The following is a 9,576-nucleotide window of genomic DNA, read 5'->3' as shown; positions in this document are numbered from 1 at the left end:
TCTAAAGATAAACCAAATTAATCATTAAACTGTCAGGAATCTCAATACAGTTCCTATTCCGTTAAGGTTACCATTCCAACTAGAGAGGCTTCTGCAGTATCAGAAGTTCCCTTGTCCAATTAGAGGCTGAGTAGGCATATCAAAAACCCTTTCCTTCTCAATTAGGTATTTAGTTTGGCTCTGAACCCAGATTGTGTAAATTGGATTGCTTTATTCTGACTCTCAGGTTGTTTCTGGTTATTTGTTTGCTTGCTGATTCTGCCTTTGATGTGACCACTCAGAACTGAACCTTGGCTTAGTATTGGATATCTTATTTTTTTTTCATAAATTCTTTATTTATACCAAAATAGAAACAAACAAAACAAACCGTACGAAACAGCCTCCAAACTAGAGGGAACCAGTAAATAAACTGTATGAAATACAGTAAGAAACAACATAAAGAGGTGGGAGACAACACATCTGATATCTGTGATAGACATATATGCATAAAGAGAGGAAGAGGATGGGAGAAGGGGAAAAGCAGAAGGGAAAGATAAGGAGAGAGAGAGTAGAGAGGAAGAAAAAAAAGGGAGGAAGGAAGAACTAGTAGTTCCAGCAGTCCATCACCAGAAGCTGAGGTTGCAAGGTTCAGCTCGGCTCACAAGAACACCTCCATACGCTTGATATCCCCCACCCTGCTTACCTAATACGTGAGCGAAGGGGAAGTGGAAGAATTTTATAACACAAGAAGGCAGGCTCTAGTCACATTAACCAGATAGCTCAAGAGGAGTTACAATGAGCATGGAGGGAGAAGTCATTGAGGTAGAGCAGGCATCAAGAAAAGAGCAAAGAAAGTGTGTGAACTAAAAATGTTACATGGGATGTCTCACTCCACATCAGGTGAAGTAAAGAGGACCTCTCTTCTGGAGTGCCAAGGCCACCTGTCAGGGTCTGTGTTATTTATAAAATTGTTGCGTGTTTTCTGGTGGTGTTTATTTGGGGATTTGAGCCGGTGCCCTGTGGTCCGTTCTCTTTGCCACTGAGCTGTTGGGATAGTGGTTGGGTATTTTCCTCATTGTCTACTTGAGCTTGCTTTGTGTCTCAGTAGATGTGAGCTTCAGATGTGTGTAATTGTCATCACCTATCAGGTCTTTACGAGGTCTGTATTAGGCTGACTGCTGACTTCTGTCCTCGCCGGTTTTTGTGGTTACCAGCTAGGATTCTTGGCCCAGTTTAGTAGGAGTGTTTTGTGGGAGTTGTAAGGTTTCAGGAGCTGAATTGGAAGTGGTGTGAGTTTTGTTCTGTGTGAGAGTCTGTTTTACCCTCCACATTTCTACTCAATCCCTGTCCTGCATTTCTTGCTGCCTGTCACTGTTTGGTATTAGTGAGTTTCTGTTTTGGGTTTCAGGTTTATTTTGCCCCTGTCCTGTGATACCCTTTCCTCACTACTCCACTCTTTCTCTGCCCAATTCCTGTTGTGTGTTTAGTGGTTGTGCTGCACCTGTTAGTTCTCCAGCACATCCCATCCTAGTTTGTACTGTTTGCAACTGCACTTATTCTTTCGCTAGGGGTGACCGCCTCTAGTTTCCCAGTCTCCTAGCCTTTTTCAGCTCTCATCTTACCTGTCTGTTAGGTCTTTGCGTTTAGAAAGCCAGTAGTTATCGGAGCCGAATTTAGCTCAGGTACAGCTGATGAACACCCTCAGGTAGGGTCTAGTCAACCGTCGTAGTGCTAGGGACAGCTTACCTACCCCATTTCCCTAGGAGCGCAAGCCGCATTCAGTACCATGGTTGTTCGGGCATTGACACAACCGTGACACCACCGTTATTGATGGACGACAGAAAAGAAGAACAAAGAGGAAAAAAATATATATAAAAAGGGGAGGAGTAGAAAGAAAGCTAAAGTGTGGGAAGAAGAAGGGAATAACATAGAAGGAGGAAAGTGAGTAAGAGGGTGAGAGGACAAGTAAACATAATACAACAATAAACCCCAATCAAAGCAAGCCTAAGAGTGCAGAAAAAGTAACAGTGAGTCAACTGACTAACGCAGTGGATATTGGTTTTGTCTCCTGATTCTGCCTTTGATGTAATCTCTTGGTACTAACCATTTGCCTAGACATTTATTCTCCTCTTTCAGATCTGCCCTGTAAATTAATTGTGGATTCTGGTTTTAGCTCAGTTTCATACAGTGATTTCTACTCGTAGTGTTTCTGGTGGTGATTACTCGGACCCCAAATTCAGTAAAGAACAGCGAAGGTGAAGGCACTTTGGTGAGTGAGCCTATCTCTAAGCACTGTATTAGATTTAAGCTGCTATTCTACTGTTCTCTGTTATCAGCCAGATCTTACTATTTTGTTATATTTGCTCCTAGAACTGTAACATAACACCAGTGTCAGCCATCTTGATAAATCAGTGGCATTTCCAGACTGCTTCTCTAAGATTACACTGTCTAACTATTAGTAAATGTGGGTTTTTGTGTTATACTGATGAAACATAGAATGGGGCCTTCATAGATGTAATGTATGTGTGTAGTGACCTTTATTGGCTTAATAATTAAGAAGTCACTTTTGTGGTAGGGTTTCCTGGACTTTATGGCAAATCTCCTGCAGCTACGAAGGCTTAAAATAAACAAGACCCAGAGAAACAAGAGTAACTAGCATTGATTCATCATGCATTTTATTTAGATAATTTGGCTCGCCACATTCTCTTTTGGGTCTGGCCCCATACTTGCTTTAGATCTTTAAAGGAGCTTTTAAACAAATGAGGAGGGTGGAGAGGTCAAAAAAGTCCAGAGACACATTTTTCTCTAAAAAAAAATCCCTACATTTGTAGTGCTGATATCAAATTACCTTCTTCAGGATTCGATTCCAATAACATTACATAACATTGGTAATGCACTTTATCTGTTGCTTTTATTCTGTCAATATATTTATTGAAGGGGTTTGGTCATGAATGTATGCATGGATAGAGGATCTATTGATACAGATTGGTGATGATCCAACCGTTGGATACAGGATAAAATGCATATGTGGGCAAACTCCTTTAAAGAGCTAAATAGGTAGCATCATAAGAATGCTTTAAATAGAAATTAGAAATGTAATTCACTTATTTTTGTCTAAATACCATCAATATGTGGTGTGATTGAATCCTGGAACTGATGATAAGGCCCAAATATTGATGGGCTTTAGATTTCTCTTTTTTTCATTCACTTACTTGACAAAAATAAACTATTAGCATTCTATTCTCGGTGGCCAGATACATATCTGTGAATATGGAACTAAACCTTATACTAACCATCATATGAAAAACTAGTTGTACTTGTCTTTGAAAGCAATGTTACACAGCTAGCGCACCCATTTTTTTTCTTAAAGTGCTGCCAAGTGCTGCGCATGTATCCAAAAAAGCAAATAACATGAATGACAGTACTGTCCTGGAGGCTGCAATAGAGGAGAAGTACAGAACTGTGACCGTGCCTTGCTTTGCCCATTAGGGCCATCTGTGAGATTTTAAAGGGGTTTTCACATCTCAGTGTTTCCGAAGCTTTGCTTTGTTCTTCTCACTTCCTAAATTCCCCCCACCCTCCCTCTTGCTGAACAGACTTGAGAAGTATCACAATACTTATGCACATCAGATAATATACAGATGCTTGAACAAAAAGGACTCAGTGTTATCTGTGTCTTTACATAGAGAGATAACAGACTCCGCTTTATCAGCAAAGTGCATTTAGCTGAAGGATTGTCCTGCCGGGAAGAGCAGTGAGTGAGTGATGTCACTTGTCCTATAGGTCCGTGGTTATAGCAACGCTGTGTAAACAATGGGAGGAATACATTAACAAAGCAGCATTTCTAAAGCAATATATTTAGGAAAAGTCTTCGCTTTACATAAGCTACCAGTATAGATAGGATCCTTGAGATGGGAATACCTCTTTAAAAGGGTAGCCATAACGCTGACTCTGGTCGGCATATGTAGAGTTATCAAGTGGCAGTGGTTGGTGGCTATGGGCAGCATACTAAAGATTAAAATCTATATTTTAATATAATAGCTTATTTTGAAAAGTACCTTATGTAAAGATCCCGCATGAATAACAGTATGTTTAAAGAGGACCTTTCATGTCTTCGGGCACCACTCCCTTCTGGTCCTCAGCAGTATCATGTGACCAGCAATAAAACTCTGCAACTTTCACAGCATTTTATGTGTGGACAGGAAATGAGTTTCTCTATTCATTCCTATGACTTCTCATATCAAGACTCTCATAAGAATCGTGCGGCAAGGTGGCTCACTGGTTAGCACTGGAGCCCTGGGTTCAAATCCTGCCAAGGACAACATCTGCAAGGAGTTTGTATGTTCTCCCCATATTTGCATGGGTTTCCTCCCACATTCCAAAGACATACTGATAGGAAAATAAAAGACTCTCATAAGAATGAATATAGGAACTGACTATCTTGTCTATAAATTAGATGCTATATTAGGATAGCCTTATTTCTGGTCACATGACAGAGCTCAGGACCAGAATGGAGCAAAATATTCACAAATAAAGTTGCCAGTAAGATTAATTTCACTACAATTTCTAACGGTCCATAGAATAAAACAATGATGGATACTTTAGTGTATTTATATTATTTTTATTTGTTTCTATAGCCAGGGGTGTAGATTAAGAAGCAGGGACATATAGCATACATTGAAGTGCAGCCTCCATCTGGTACTGGTCTATCCACCTAAAAACTGAGGGATTGACTGTTATTGAGAGCCCTGTACACAACGTGGTTCCCACTCTCTTCTTTGCTATAGGAAAGGATTGTAAGATTGCAAGGAGATTATCCTGTATGTGTGTGTGCCGTATCTGGATGTCAGTGAAGTCCAGTATCCTATTAATCACATAGCATTTGGTGAGGATATCGCCCTGTGTATGGCAAGTTTAAGCCAAGGCTTTGGACTGTGTTGTTTTATTATACTACACTACTGTGGGATTGAAGTATATTTTGTGTATTGATTTTTGGTTGTCAAAGAGAAGCTTGAGAGACATTTTTTGTAATCGCACAATTTTTATCACGTAAGTTTCAATATCCCAGAAGTCTATTCTGCATGAGTCGCCCACCAGCTCAAGGGATGCTTACTAATGTCCTAATGCCACTTATAAAATTTGACATTCACTAACAATATAAGACCTTGGAAGGAACAGATTACATGGATGACCTTGTTTAATCATGTTACCATTAACCCTTGCCTTCCACTTCATTTCACAGTCTCATAAAGACTCCAGGGAGCGGGACGCCCTTTCGCCCCAGGGGAAAAGGACATGTTAGGTTATTGGAAAAATGGTGAAACACATTACCGGTCTATACATTTCCCAACAGAGACTGGGAAGGGAAGTTGTACCATAATGGTGCCTTTTCATCAAGGGCTGATGACCTAATTATGAGAAGGATCTGCCTGTAACCTGATCAAGTGTTTATTTGGTTTAGAGAACATGGTTCTCCATTGACCTTCACTGACGGAACAGAAAAACGGACAGCCCATTAACCCTTAAAGACTGCGCTCACACTCTCAACCATGTGTCTATCACTACTGAAACACGATTATATATATATCACATTAGCAAAGAATTCAGTACAAGCTACCATAAAAGTAACATTTGCACGCTATATAAAATAGTTCATGTGATTTTTTTTTGCTTTGTAACAAGGATTTTGAACCTTTAAGTGTAAATATATATATATATATATATATATATATATATATATATATATATATATATATATAAGACTGACATATCATATGCATATGAAAGCCAGCTTTAGTTGCTGCTGATTCTATTTTGGACTCCTGGCACACACAGGCATCTTTTTTAGGCTTGTAAAAAAAAGTATACGAGCAGTTACAGGACTGTCCTTGTAACTGTGTCTGACTCGCCCACCGGAGGAGAAATTTCCAATAGAAGCTTTCCCAGGGGAGGTGAGTAAATATAGCAAGCATTCATACTCACCTCTCCTGGGCGTCCAGCATTCCCCTGCGCTGTCTTCTAGCTATTTTTTGCCCTTGGCTGGCATCACACGACTCATCATACCGCTGAAGCCTGTGTTTGGGCCAGGGAAGCATGATGTCAGCCGCAAACCTGAAGAGGAAGCCAGAGACAGCTGAATAACATAAAGATGCGAGGCAAGGTGAGTATAACTGTTTGTTATTTTCCTTCATCTACCCTATTTTACCTAACCTAATGAATATTAATTCAGGGCTCGTTCACATCTGCGTTCATGGGTCCTTATTGCAGGTTTCCGTTTCCTGCATAAAACAGATGCAGGAGACGGAAGCCTGCAGGAGACTTTCTCACCCATTCATTTGAATGGGTGAGAAAGCTGTCCGGCCGTGCGCGGCAGTGAGCGTTTTGCGCTCTCCGCCGCGAAACGGGGTTTTATAATCCGGACACAGAGTCGGACATGCAGTACTCTGTGTCCGGATAAAAAAATCCGGTTTCGCGGCGGAGAGCCTAAAACGCTCACCGCCGCGCACGGCCGGACCCGATCTATGGTTTCCGTCTTCTGCCATGCAGAAGACGGAAACCATAGTACGGAGACCCCAGACGCAGGTGTGAACCCAGCGTCAAATGAATTTCCAGGAGTTTGCCTCAGCATGGGGTTCTTGGAAGCATATTATACTGCAAATGGACACAGCGGAGCATTATACTGGGAGAGGGGCTCTGGGGAGCATATTATACTATGTGGGGCCACTGTGGAGCATTATGAACCATGTAGGGCCACTGTGGGGGGTGGCTCAGGGGAGCATTTTATACTGTGTGGGGCTGCTATGGAGGGTGATGTAAAGAAGTATACTGTGTAGTGCACTGTGGAGCATTATATACTATGTGGAGCTTTATATACCATGTGAAGCATTACACTGTGGGGGGACTCTGTCACTAAAATCTTGCGCATGCATGGGGTGCTCAATGGCCATTAAAATGTCTGTATTCTGATGCTGTTTGTGCTAATACTTTAAGGGAAAAAAACCTCTTCAAGCATATAGATATGCAAACAAATTTTAAACTTTCACCCAAAAGTGTCCAAAAAGTTGGGAAATATTATTAAGAAGACCTTTGCTATTATTTACATTCTTGCTAAAGAAAATACATTTTCTTGGGAGTGCTCCTACACAGAAACTTGTATTTCTTTGCAGCAGTATTTTTCTGCTTTGTTTATATAGAGTGGCTGCAGCGTGATGTCTCATTCGTGGGACTGCTTCAACCAAATATCACGTTAGGTTCACACTAGCGTTTCGGTTTCCATCCTTCGGCTCTGCTGGGGAACCCAAAAGACGTTGGTCCTGTCCACTTAAAAAGTGGTTACACACAGAAACCCACGGACCCCATACTCCATAATGGGGTCTACCAGGTTTCCGCCAGTTTCAGTTCTTGCAGGACTTTTCTCTCCACCGATTTTAAGCAGTTTCTGCAACGGAGTCTCATATGGAGACTCCAATGCAAGTTTGAATCCAGCCTTAGCTGTATAATACTGAAAGGGGTGACTGGCTGCTGAAGTCTAAGAGTGGTGCAGCCGCTCTGTATACAATCAGAGCAGTGGAGGTGATGGCTGGCCCAGTGCAGGAACAGAGAGGATCATGCAGGTAATTAGAAATGTATTTTTATTTTTAAGCCCTCCCCTTCTGTCTGCATTTAATATTATTTTATCCCAGACAACCCCTTTAAATCATTTCCACTGATCCATTACTGTGTATCGCAGCGGGCTAGTCATGCTTGTTGCAGCTATGTGTCCCTATGTGTCCCCTGCCTAAAGAGGGTTTCCAGTGACATCAAATAGCGCTTAGTCAGTTGTCATGATCATTTGTATACCTGACTGTGCTGCATCAGTAGCATCTATTCCCTCTCAGCATTATGTATAGCAGTGCCGCACATCCTGTGAATTCCACTGTGTACAATAAAAGCGCCAAGGCGGTATTATTTTCGGCAGTTGTGAATAAATGAATACTGTACATATTACAAACAAGGATAAATGGGAAATCCGTAGCCACAGTAGATCGTCTATGTATGCCTCAGACCTGGCCTTTTACTTGCCATCTGGAGATTGGCTTTCAGGTTTATACATTGCCAGTGGGGAGAGAGAGAGAGACCCTTGTTCACACCCTACCTCTATCCGCTGCTGCCTTCTTAATAATTGCATGTTTTTCCTTCGGGCCCACTAAAGTCTTTTACTCTTTAATTGCAATTACACTCATTTACATAGCAGATGAGGCTAATTGCTGGTATTAGTTACCAAATGTAGGGCCGCATTGGGAGAGCGTAAAGTGCCCTACAGGTAGGAACGTGATCACAGCTTTAATTGAGGAGAGGTGGGAGATACAGCAGGGCTGTCTTCTAGGGAGAGGTGCACTGTAAACTGTGAAGTCAGTGCCGGCACTTCATAGGATGCGAACGCGAAGAAATGGCAAGAATAGGACAAGTAGTGAAGAAAATGTGAAAAACCTTCTTCTATGTGTACACTGAGTAAATGTTTACTTAACAAGTCTTAAAGATGCAAAGTTTTTTTTTTGTGCTTGCTTATAGTAAGATGAAGGAAAACGAAAAAGAATAATTTAAGGGAGCTAAAACGATGATCTTAAGACTGCCACGGCGGGACCCCTCTTGAGTTGGCGTAAAGGGATTTTCACATCTGAGGAAGTTATCCCCTATCCACAGGATGGGGAATAACTTGCAGATTGCTGGAGGTCTGACTGCTCAGACCCCCACTAATGAGTAGAATAGAAAATTTTGGCTCCCCATTCTTAAAGATTGTGCAGAGCTCAGAACGCACAAACAGCACTCCATTCATTTCAGTGGCAGTGCTGGAGATACCTTAAGCAAAGCATTTGACTATTTCTGGTGCTCCCGTTGACATGAATGGAGTGGAGCATGGCCTGACCACCGTGCAACCCCTGCTCCATTAAGATATCACCCATATCATTAGACCCCACCAGTCGTCAAGATATTCTCTATCATGTGAATAGGAAAAACTCCTTTTTTGGCTCATACAACTAAACGTTTCCCAAATCAAACTATTTCATGTGTATGGGGGGCCTCCTAACTCTCAGGCAAGCTGAGTTATATTTTGCCCAATCCTTTACCTAACTATGAGATAAGCAACCAGCAGATTGGTTTTTTAGCGACTTACTCCCCTTTCCCCCCATTGAAAATGGGTGATTTAGGAGAAATAGCTGAAGGCTGAATGGTCATTCATCCCACTACTATTCCTCTCAAATCTCCAATTTTCAGCTATTACAGGTATTGAAGGTGTATGTACAAGCGTCCATGAATTGAAAAAATCCAGCATCTATTCCTTTGTATAAAACGTAACTTTTATTATGAAAAAGTTTTCCGGAGCATGAGCCGCTCCATAAAATCAAATACAAGTATGCATGATGGCAGAGATGAAATGACGTCTGACTGACGCGTTTCGGGGCGTTATTGTAGCCCCTTAATCATAGTCTTTTTAAATCAGAAGATCTGTGGGTGAGCTGACATATGTTATTTATTTAGTCAAGTATTGAAGGTGTATGGGTTTGACCATGAGAGCACCTTATCCTCTATTCAATCACTAGGACCCTTGCCGATCCA

Source organism: Leptodactylus fuscus, chromosome 7 (genome assembly GCF_031893055.1).
Source record: "Leptodactylus fuscus isolate aLepFus1 chromosome 7, aLepFus1.hap2, whole genome shotgun sequence".
NCBI classification, from domain to species: Eukaryota; Metazoa; Chordata; class Amphibia; order Anura; family Leptodactylidae; genus Leptodactylus; species Leptodactylus fuscus.
Note: the sequence above shows the minus strand (reverse complement) of the source record.